General features: G+C 39.3%; 1 non-coding gene and 1 pseudogene across 1 annotated transcript; one reads left to right on the top strand and one right to left on the bottom strand.

Annotated features, from left to right (window-relative positions):
- The first annotated feature begins 5,441 nt into the window (after positions 1–5,441).
- LOC115515120 lies at positions 5,442–5,545 on the top strand. Its single transcript, XR_003969180.1, has one exon. It is a non-coding gene; the product is annotated as a U6 spliceosomal RNA (small nuclear RNA).
- A 1,579-nt stretch (positions 5,546–7,124) lies between these two features.
- LOC115514881 lies at positions 7,125–9,586 on the bottom strand (annotated as a pseudogene).
- Positions 9,587–12,006: the final 2,420 nt, after the last annotated feature.

Here is a 12,006-nt window from a genome sequence, read left to right as displayed (position 1 = left end):
ATAAATGTAGAATCAGACTGAGCAGCAGGCCTTGGAAAGTGGTTTAGGGCAAAGTCTAAGGGAAAGAAATCCAAGCAAAGCTGGGTCTCCAAGATCAGTTTCAAAGAGAAATTGCCTTTCAATTATTTCTGGAGGTCTTTCTCCCTACCTTCATTCCCCAAAACCTCTTATTCCAAAATGATCCAGAAAGCAGTGGCCCTGGATGAGGGTAAACTGTCCTAGAGACCCAGACAAATTCAACCTCTCCATCAGAACCCCTTAAACTGTATGAAAGGTTCTCTGATCCCTGCCTTGTTCCCATTCTTAGGGACAGCGCTACAGACACTGTCCCAGTCAAAAAGGAGGTCCAGGGAGGCTGCTCCGTGGTCCCCAGGTACCTAGGTGAAGAAGCATGCCCTCCTGGTTCTCCAGGGATCTATGTGGGGGATCCAGGCAGTACCCTTCAGGTAGGTCTAGAAGCGCACCACCGAGCAGGCTGCCTTCCCTTTCGAGTAGTCCAGCCTCTACTCCAGAGCTCAGGTCCCTGTTGAGGAAGATGCAATGTGCATAGGGGTAGGAGGCAGCTCACAACTGCGCAAAGGCTTCGGTTGGGGCATGCACAGGACGGTATGAGACCCTGGCCCCAGCCCCGCAGCATCCCCTTTCCAAGACAGTAGTTAGCCAGATCAGGGGTCATTCACAGTTCTCTTCTATGTGGGGCCAGTGGTGTCCCAGGAATACAACTGTGTGCATTATCCATGCCTTTGAAGTACCCAGGCTTTGCGAATCTGGGCTGGGGATAGGGTGGTGTCGAAGTACCTCAAGAAGTGGGACCCTCTGAGGTAGGCAGGTCTCGTGTGTGTGTGTGTGTGTGTGTGTGTGTGTGTGTGTGTGTGTTGGGGTGGTAGGGAAGGTGACGAGGATCAGAGAAGGCAGGTGAGCAAGGGGGCAGGAAGGAGAAGAGATCCAAAGGGATATACCTTTTTTCCTTCCTCCTCAAAGGCAGTTTCACTCCAGATCCCACACTCACTCTTCTGGGTCTCTGTCGGAATTAGCATCCCTGAGAGGAACAGGTGGAGATTTTGGACCACAGTGATCTGGTGCCTCAGGACTTCGGAGTCGGGGAACTCTGGCTACCTGTCTGCTCCTCTGTAAAAATAAACTCCATCTAGTTGGCTTCTCTAGAACAGGATACCCAGTGGAAACAGATATTGACAAGTGTCATGGGTCTCCAGGCATGAAAGAGGTTGTGAAATTGAAAAGTGAAACTTCTGAAAAAAACAAACATAAAACTAACCCTTGTGTGAATGGGGATTCCCAGATGCCTCCTTCCACATTTGGCCACACTACACCATCACAGTTATTTTCTGCATCCCAGAGGTTACCCTCAGTGCTGGACCCCTGAGATCAAAGTTGCAGACATTGGTACCTTTCTCTGAGCCCTCTTCTCTGCGACATAGGGAACCCTTGCCCATTGTCTCAAGACCAAGTCCTGCCCCGAAACACTCAGAAGGAGGAAGAAAGAAGACATAGTGATATTAGCTTGACTCTCAGCTTACTTTTCTTCTTCATTTTCTAGAATCTCTGCCCTGAACTGGGCAGGGAAAAGGACTCAGAGACTCTTGACTCAAGATTCTCCTCAGTCTTTCCTATTCCCTTCTGGAAAAATATCTTTCTTCAAAGAGCTCAAGGACAGATAATAAGCACCTCTGGACAATGGAAGGTGGCAGGATGGAGGCTCTCTCTTTAGTTCAGGAGACAACCGATGGCTGCATCGGGTCAGATAGTGATTCTCTTACAGTTTTTGTTGTTGTTTGTTAACTTCTGTTTTGAGAACTATACCCCGCAAAGAGCCAGGAGCCCAAGGTAGTTTCCATGAGGATTTTGGCCACTTCTCATATGCCAAAGTGTCCTGCAAGCTTCGCATAATGCACCTGAGTTCACTCCATCAAGGAATATATTTGTGTGACTTTGGGATTGAGGTGGATTACAATTGTTTGTATATCATATCCAGGGATAATAGCACAATGTGGATCATATGTGTATCAGTCAATGTAGACAGTCCCTCAGGAAGCAGAATTTATTTACAAAGTTTAACAAGCAGTGTGTGGGGCGCCTGGGTGGCTCGGTCGGTTAAGCGTCCGACTTCGGCTCAGGTCATGATCTCATGGTCCGTGAGTTTGAGCTCCGCGTTGGGCTCTGTGCTGACTGCTCAGAGCCTGGAGCCTGTTTCAGATTCTGTGTCTCCCTCTCTCTCTGCCCCTCCCCTGTTCATGCTCTGTCTCTCTCTGTCTCAAAAATAAATAAACGTTTAAAAAAAATTAAAAAAAAACAAGCAGTGTGTACAAATATTAATCAATACATGTTTTAATCTATGTTACAAATGTTTAAAAATGCCTTAACTAGTTTCAATGTATCGTCTTTACAGATATGTGTTTTTATAATATATTTATTGATATATAACTCACATACCATACAATTTTTCCACCTAAATCATACAATTAAATCGTTTTTAGTACATTCATAACATTTTAATATTTATTTATTTGTTTAAAAGTTTATTTTTGAGACAGAGAGAGAGCATGAGCGGGGGTGGGGGGGCTGCAGAGAGAGGGAGAGAGAGAATCCTAAGATTCTCTGACAGAATAGAGCCCAGTGCAGTGTTCCATCACATGAACTGTGAGTTCATGACCTGTGCTGAAACCAAGAGTTGGACGCTTAACCAACTGAGTCATCCAGGCACCCCAATATTTATTATTTTAAGATAAGCTCTATGCTGAATGTGGGGCTTGAACTCATGACCCTGAGATCAAAAGTCACACGCTCTACTGCCTGAGTCAGCCAGGGACCCCTGTTCATTGCATTTTGCAATCATCGCTACCATCAATTTAGAACATTTTCATCAGCCCCAAAGAAACCCCTGTATACATTAGCAGTCACTTCTCTCTCCCATTTAGCCCCAAATCTCCCAGCCCTAAGTAACCAATAGTCTATTTTCTGTCTCTATGTATTTAACTATTTTGGATATTTCACATAAATGGAATCATGCAATGATTTGTTTATTTTATTCATTTGATGGACAACTGGGTTATTTCTACCATTTGTCTATTAAGGAATAATGCTGTTGTGAATATTTGTGCACAAGTTTTTGTGTGGATGTATGTGTTTACTTCTCTCAGATATATACCTGTGAATGGAATTGCTTGGTCATATTACTCTGTTTAAAGTTTTTTAAAAAAAATATTTTTTCTGGGGCACCTGGGTGGCTCAGTCGGTTAAATGACTTCAGCTCAGGTCATTATCTCGCAGTTCACGAGTTTGAGCTCCACGTTGGGCTCTGTGCTGACAGCTCAGAGCCTGGAGCCTGCTTCGGATTCTGTGTTTCTCTCTCTCTGCCCCTTCCCTGCTTGTGCTCTGTCTCTGTCTCTTTCTCTCTCAGAAATAAGTAAATATTGAAAAACATTTTTTTTCTGATTTAAAATATGTGGTAAGATACAGATGACATAAATTTACCATTTTAAGTGAAAATTCAGTAGTATTAAATACATTCATAATGTGCAACCATCACCATCATTGATCTCCATAACTCATTTTATTATGTAAAACTGAAACTCTTTACTCATCAAACAGTAATTCCCCATTCCCCCATCCCCTGGCAACCACCATTCTACTTTCTATGATTTTGACTACTTTATGTACCTCATATTAAGTGGAATCATAGAATATTTGTCCTTTTGTGGGTTGCCTTATTTCACTTAGCATAATATGCTCAATGTTCATTTATGTTACAGCACATGTCATAATTTCCTTCCTTTCCAAGGCTGAATATCCTTTTGTATGTAGATTGCATTTTGCCTATCCATTCATCTGTCAATGGATACTAGGATTGCTTCCATGTTTTAGCTGTAATGCTGAATAATGCTGCTGTGAACATTGGTGTACAAATATCTGTCTTTGAGACTCTGGTTTTAGTTCTTTTGGTATATACCCAGAAGTGGAATTACTGTATCATATTCTACCTTTAATTTTTCAAGGAAACACCATACCACTGTTTCCCACAGTGGCTGTTCCATTTTACATTCTCACCAGTAGTGATCAAGGGTTCTAATTTCTCCACATCCTGGCCAGAACTCTTTTTTTGTTTGTTTTGTGTTTTTTAATAGCAACCACCCTAATAGGTGTGAAGTGAGATCTCATTGTAGTTTTGATTTGCACTGCCCTAGTGAATAGTGACATTGAACATCTTTTCATGTGCTTGTTGGTTATTTGTATATCTTTTCCAGAGAAATGTCTTTTCAAGTACTTTGACCATTTTTGAATTGGGTTTTTGTTTTTCTTGTGGTTGTTGTTGTTGTTGATGTTGAGTTTTAGGAGTTCTTTATATATTCTGGATATATCCTGGATATCTGTTATCAGATATATTATTTGCAAATATTTTCTCCCCTCTCTGTGGGTTACCTTTTTACTCTGTTGCTACTGTCTTTCAATGTACAAAATTATCATGAAGTATGATTTAACTATTTTTTTCTTTTGTTGCCTATGCATTTGGTGTCAAATATAAGATGTCACTGCCAAATCCAATGTTGTGAAGCTTTTGCCCTGGGTTTCTTTTAAGAGTTTTATAGTTTTAAGTCTCTGACCTATTTTGAGTTATTTTTTCTGTTTGATGTTAGATGTAAGGGTACAATTTCATTCTTTTGTATGTGGATATCAAGTTTTTTCCAGCACCATGTAGTTGGAAAAGTTCCTTTCCCCATTGAATGGTCTTTGCACCTCTGTCAAAAATCACTTGACCAAACATTTGAGGATTTTTTTTTGGGGGGGGGGTATCTATTCTACTCCATTAGTCTATATGTCTGTCCTTGTGCCAGTACCACAGTGTTTTTATCACTGAAGATTTGTAATATGTTTTGAAATCGGGAAATGCATGATCTCCAACTCTGTTCTTATTTCAAGATTGTTTTGGCTCTGGGTTCCCTTGTGATTCCATATGAATTTTGGGATGTTTCTGCAAAAAATGCCATTGTCGTTTTGAATTAAATTGCATTAAATCTGTAGATCTCTTGGGTAGTATTGATATGTTAACAATATTAAGCCTTTCAAAACATGAACATGAGATGTGTTTCCATTTACTAGTTCTTTCAGCAACATTTTGTAATCTTTCATTCATTGGCTAAGTTTATTTCTAATTATTTTATTCTTCTTGATGCTATTGTAATTGGAATTGTTTTCTTAATTTCCTTTTCTGATAGTTCATTGTTACTGTATAGAAATGCAACTGATATGTATGTGTTGATTTTTATCCTATAGTTTTGCTGATTTCATTTATTGGTTCTAATAGTTTGTGTGTGTGTATAATCTTTAAGTTTTTTTTTTTTTATTAAACTATTGCTTTAGTGGGTCTCAAATTCTGTGACAGATTTTTGGTTAAGTTTTTTCCATTAAAAAGTACTGATTTTAGGGCTTGCTTTGGAAGTATATATGAAAGTTGGAGCGATGCAGAGAAGATCAGCATGGCCCCATGTGCAAGGATGATATGCCAAAAGTACTGATTTTAAAAACTAGTAACTTAAAGATAACACACACACACACACACACACACACAAACACAACCCAAGTGGTCCACAAAACATTCTCCTATCCATCTGAAGGTTTTACAGTGCATTGTTATCATTAACCAGTCCTTTACTATTATTATTATTTTTTACATGACCTGACTTGAGTTTTTATTTATTTATTTTTCAATATATGAAATTTATTGTCAAATTGGTTTCCATACAACACCCAGTGCTCATCCCAAAAGGTGCCCTCCTCAATACCCATCACCCACCCTCTCCTCCCTCCCACCCCCCATCAACCCTCAGTTTGTTCTCAGTTTTTAAGAGTCTCTTATGCTTTGGCTCTCTCCCACTCTAACCTCTTTTTTTTTTTCTTCCCCTCCCCCATGGGTTTCTGTTAAGTTTCTCAGGATCCACATAAGAGTGAAAACATATGGTATCTTTCTCTGTATGGCTTATTTCACTTAGCATCACACTCTCCAGTTCCATCCACGTTGCTACAAAGGGCCATATTTCATTCTTTCTCATTGCCATGTAGTACTCCATTGTGTATATAAACCACAATTTCTTTATCCATTCATCAGTTGATGGACATTTAGGCTCTTTCCATAATTTGGCTATTGATGAGAGTGCTGCTATAAACATTGGGGTACAAGTGCCCCTATGCATCAGTACTCCTGTATCCCTTGGGTAAATTCCTAGCAGTGCTACTGCTGGGTCATAGGGTAGGTCTATTTTTAATTTTCTGAGGAAGCTCCACACTGTTTTCCAGAGTGGCTGCACCAGTTTGCATTCCCACCAACAGTGCAAGAGGGTTCCCGTTTCTCCACATCCTCTCCAGCATCTATAGTCTCCTGATTTGTTCATTTTGGCCACTCTGACTGGCATGAGGTGATATCTGAGTGTGGTTTTGATTTGTATTTCCCTGATGAGGAGCGACGTTGAGCATCTTTTCATGTGCCTGTTGGCCATCCAGATGTCTTCTTTAGAGAAGTGTCTATTCATGTTTTCTGCCCATTTCTTCACTGGGCTATTTGATTTTCGGGTGTGGAGTTTGGTGAGCTCTTTATAGATTTTGGATACTAGCCATTTATCCGATATGTCATTTGCAAATATCTTTTCCCATTCTGTTGGTTGCCTTTTAGTTTTGTTGGTTTCCTTTGCTGTGCAGAAGTTATCTTCATAAGGTCCCAGTAATTCATTTTTGCTTTTAATTCCCTTGTCTTTGGGGATGTGTCGAGTAAGAGATTGCTACGGCTGAGGTCAGAGAGGTCTTTTCCTGCTTTCTCCTCTAGGGTTTTGATGGTTTCCTGTCTCACATTCAGGTCCTTTATCCATTTTGAGTTTATTTTTATGAATGGTATGAGAAAGTGGTCTAGTTTCAACCTTCTGCATGTTGCTGTCCAGTTCTCCCAGCACCATTTGTTAAAGAGACTGTCTTTTTTCCATTGGATGTTCTTTCCTGCTTTGTCAAAGATTAGTTGGCCATACATTTGTGGGTCTAGTTCTGGGGTTTCTATTCTATTCCATTGGTCTGTGTGTCTGTTTTTGTGCCACAGTCCTTTACTATTAAACTGAAATTGCCAATTGATGCAAACTGTTCTGAGACCATTCTTCCACCACTAATTAAGACTGGGGTGGCAGGTATTGGGGATAATATTCATTTAGACTTCTGAGCTTCCTGGACATACCTGGTGACCTTGCCAGCTCCAGCTATCTTATTGTCCACTGCTTTGATGACACCTACAGCAATCGTCTGTCTCATGTCACAAACAGCAAAATGGCCCAGAAGAGGGTAGTCAGAGATGCTCTCAACACACATAGGCTTGCCAGGAACCATACAAACAATGGCAGCGTCATCAGATTTCAGTAACCTGGGGCCATCTTCCAGCTTTTTTCCAGAATGATGATCAATCTTCTCCAGCTCAGCAACTTACAAGTAGTGTAAGCTGTGTGAAAATCCAGCACAGTTGTATATCCAGCACTGATTTGGCCTGGATGGTTCAGGTGATTATCCTGGAAGCTAGCTGCTTCCATTGATGGGTCATTTTTGCTATCATCAGCCACATTGCCATGATGAACATATTTGACAGATATGTTCTTGACATTGAAGTCTATATTTTCCCCAGGAAGAGTCTCACTCAAAGTCTCATGGTGCATGTCAACAAACTTTACCTCAGTTCTAACATTCAGTAGAGCAGAAGTGACCACCATAGCAGGTTTAAGAACACTAGTCTCCACTTGGCCCACAGGGACAGTACCAATACAATCAATTTTGTAGATGTCCTGGTGGGACAGACACAAGGGCTTGTTAGTGGGACAAGTTGGTGGCAGAATGCAATCCAGAGCTTCAAGCAGCATGGTTCCACTGGAATTGCCATCTTTATAGGTGAGTTTCCATCCTTTGAAAGAAGGCATGTTAGCACTTTGCTGGAGCATGTTGTCACCATTCCAACCAAAAATTGGCACAAATGCTACTGGGATGGTAGCCAATTTTCTTAATGTAGGTGATGACTTTCTTAACCATTTCCTCATATCTCTTCCAGCTGTAGGGTGGCTCAGTGGAATCCATTCTGTTAACACCAACAAATGGTTGTTTCACACCCAGTGTGTAAGCCAGAAGGGCATGCTCATGGGTCTGGCATTCATGATACCAGCTTCAAATTCACCAACAGCAGCAACAATTAGGACAGTACAGTTGGCTTGAGATTTTTTTTAATAAAGTCTGTGCCCTGTGGCATCGATGATGGTCACATAACACTTGCTGGTCTTGAATTTCCACAGGGAGATATTAATGGTGATACCACATTCACCATTGCTTTCAGTTTACTCAAGACCCAGGCATACTTAAAGAAGCCCATTCTCATCTTGAATGCCCCCTTATCAAATTTTTCAATAGTTCTTTTGTTGATTCTACCACATGTTTAGATCAGATGACCAGGAGTGGTAGACTTGCCTGAATCTACATATTCAATAACTATGATGTTGATATTAGTCTTCCTTTCCCATTTTGGCTTAGGTTTAGTGGTGGTTTTCACGACACCTGTGTTCTGGTGACAAATCTGTTGTAAAAAAGTTTACGTTTTTCTACATATGAAATTGGGCCATGTGTGACAAATAATTTTATTTAAAAAATATTTTTAAAATTTATTTTTAAGTTTACATCTAAGTTAGTTAACATATAGTGCTATAATGATTTCAGGAGTCGATTCCAGTGATTCATCCCATAGTATAACACCCAGTGCTCATCCCAACAAGTGTCTTCCCTAATGCCCCTTACCTATTTAGCCCATCCCCCCCACAACTCCTCCAGCAACCCTCAGTTTGTTCTCTGTATTTAAGAGTCTTTTATGTTTTGTTCCCCTCCTTGTTTTTATATTATTTTTGCTTCCCTTCCCTTATGTTCATCTGTTTTGTATCTTAAATTCCTCATATGAGTGAAGTCACATGATATTTGTCTTTCTCTGACTGACTAATTTTGCTTAGGATTGTTTGTTCTAGCTCTGTAAAGAATGCTGGCATAATTTTGATAGGGATTTCACTGAATGTGTAGATTGCTTTGGGTAGTATTGACATTTTAACAATATTTGTTTTTCCAATCCATGAGCATGGGATGTTTTTCCATTTCTTTATATCTTCAGTTTCTTTCATAAGCTTTCTATGGTTTTTAGTGTACAGATCTTTTACTTCCTTGATTAGGTTTATTCCTGAATATCTTATAGTTTTTGGTGCTATTGTCAATGGGATTGGTTCCTTGATTTTTCTTTATTGCTGCCTTATTATTGGTGTATAGAAATGTAACTTATTTATGTACGTTGATTTTACATCCTGTGACTTTGCTGAATTCACGTATTAGTTCTAATGTTTTTTTGGTGGACTCTTTTCTATGTAGAGTTTTCTATGTAGAGTATCATGTCATCTGTGAACAGTGAAAGTTTGACTTCTTTACCAGTTTGTATACCTTTTATTTCTTTTTTTTGTCTGATTGCTGAGGCTAGGACTTCCAGTACTATGTTCAATGACAGGGTGAGAGTGGACATGCCTGTCATGTTCCTGACCCTAGGGAGAAAGCTCTCAGTTTTTACCCATTGAGGATGATATTAGCTGTAGGCCTTTCATATATGGCTTTTATGATGTTGAGGCATGTTCCTTCTACCCCTACTTTCTTAAGGGTTTTTATCAAGAAAGGATAATGTATTTTGTCAAATGCCTTTTCTGCATCTATTGAAAAAATCATATGGTTCTTATGCTTTCTTTTAATAATGTGGTATATCACATTGATTTGTGAATATTGAACCAGCTCTGCAACCCAGGAATAAATGCCACTTGATCATGGTGGAAGATTTTTGATGACCAACTCAATTTCTTTGCTGCTTATGGGCCTGTTCAAGTTTTCTATTTCTTCCTGTTTGAATTTTGGTAGTGTGTGGGTATCTAGGAATTTGTCCATTTCTTCCAGATTGTCCAGTTTTTTGGCATATAATTTTTCATAGTATTTTCTTATAATTGTTTGTATTTCTGTGGTGTTGGTTGTGATCTTTCCTCTTGCATTCATGATTTTATCTATTTGGGTCCCCTCTCTCTTCTTTTTGAGAAGTCTGGCTGAGGGTTTATAAATTTTATTTATTCTTTTGAAAAACCAACTCTTAGATTTATTGATCTGTTCTACCGTGTTTTTGTTCTTGTTGTTGTTGTTGTTGTTTTGGATTCTATATTGTTAATTTCTGCTCTAATCTTTATTATTTATCTTCTTCTTCTGGCTTTGGGTTTCTTTGCTGCTCTGTTTCTAGTTCCTTTAGGTGTGAGGTTAGATTCTGTATTTGGGATTTTTCTTGCTTCATAGGCCTAGATTGCAATGTATTTTCCTGTTAGGACTGCCTTTGCTGCATCCCAAATGGTTTGGACTGTCGTGTTTTCATTTTCATTTTCTTCCAAATATTTTTTAAGTTCTTCTTTAATTTCCTGGTTGGCTTATTCATTCTTTAGTAGGATGTTCCTTAACCTTCATGAACTTGGAGGCTTTCTAAATTTTTTCTTGTGGTTGATTTCAAGTTTCAAAGCATTGTGATCTGAAGATATGCTTGGTATGATCTCAATCCTTTTATATTTGTTGAGGGCTATTTTGTGGTCAGTATGTGATATATTTTGGAGAATGTTCCATGTGCACTTGAGAAGAATGTGTATTCTGTTGCTCTTGGATGAAAAGATCTGAATATATCTGTTAAGTCCATCTGGTCCAATGTGTAATTCAGAGCCATTGTTTCCTTACTGATTTTCTGCCTAGATTATCTGTCCATTGTTGTAAGTGGACTATTAAAGTCCCCTACAATCACAGTATTGTTGTCTACACATTTATTTATGTTTGCCATTAATTGATTCATATATTTTGATATTTTCACGTTGGGGGCATAAACATTTACAATTGTTAGCTGTTCTTGATGGATACACCCTCTAATTATAATATAATGCCCTTCTTCATCTCTTATTACAGTCATTGTTTTAAAACTAGTTTGTCTGATATAAGTATGGCTACTCTGGCTTTCTTTTGACATTCAGTAGCATAATAGATGGTTCTCCATCCCTTCACTTCCAATCTGCAGGTGTCCTCAGGTCTAAAATGAGTCTCTTGTAGGCAGCATATAGATGGATCTTGTTTTTTTATACATTCTGATACCCAATGTCTTTTAAATGGGGCATTTAGTCCATTTACATACAGAGTGATTATTGAAAGATGTGGCTTTAGTGTCATTATGTTATCTGCAGGTTTTGTGCTTGTGGTGTTGTCTCTGGTCCTTTGTAGATTTTGCTGCTTTCCACATGCAGAGTCCCCCTTAGGATCTCCTGCAGGGCTGATTTAGTGGTTATGAACTCTTTTAGTTTTTGTCTGGGAAAGCCTTTATCTCTCCTTCTATTCTAAATGACAACCTTGCTGGATAGAGGACTCTTGGCTGCATATTTTTCCTATTCAGCACATTGAATATTTCCTGCCACTCTTTTCTGGCCTGTCAATTTTCAGTGGACAGGTCTGCTACTTCTCTTATATGTCTACGCTTGTAGATTAAGGCCCGATTTGCCCCTAGCTGCTTTCAGAATTCTCTCTTTATCTTTGTATTTTGCCAGTTTCACTATGATATGGCATGGTGTGGACCTGTTTTTGTTGATTCTGAAGGGAGTTCTCTGTGCTTCCTGGACTTGGATGCCTGTTTCTTTCCCCAGGTTGGGAAAGTTCTCAGCTATAATTTGTTCAAATAAACCTTCTGCCTCTTTCTCTTTCTCTTCCTCTTCTGAAACTCCTATGATACAAATATAATTAATTTTATTGAATCACTTAGGTCTCTAATTCTCCCTCGTGGTCTAGTAATTTCCTTTTTTTCCTTTTCTCAGCTTCATCATTTTCCATAATTTTATCTTCTATTTCACCTATTCTTTTCTCTGCTTCTTCCATCCTTGCTGTCGCTGCATCTAGTTT

The sequence above is a fragment of the Lynx canadensis genome, chromosome B2 (assembly GCF_007474595.2).
Source record: "Lynx canadensis isolate LIC74 chromosome B2, mLynCan4.pri.v2, whole genome shotgun sequence".
In the NCBI taxonomy this organism is placed as follows: Eukaryota; Metazoa; Chordata; class Mammalia; order Carnivora; family Felidae; genus Lynx; species Lynx canadensis.
The sequence above is the reverse complement of the archived record's forward strand: the minus strand, read 5'-3'. Positions and strand labels throughout refer to the sequence as shown.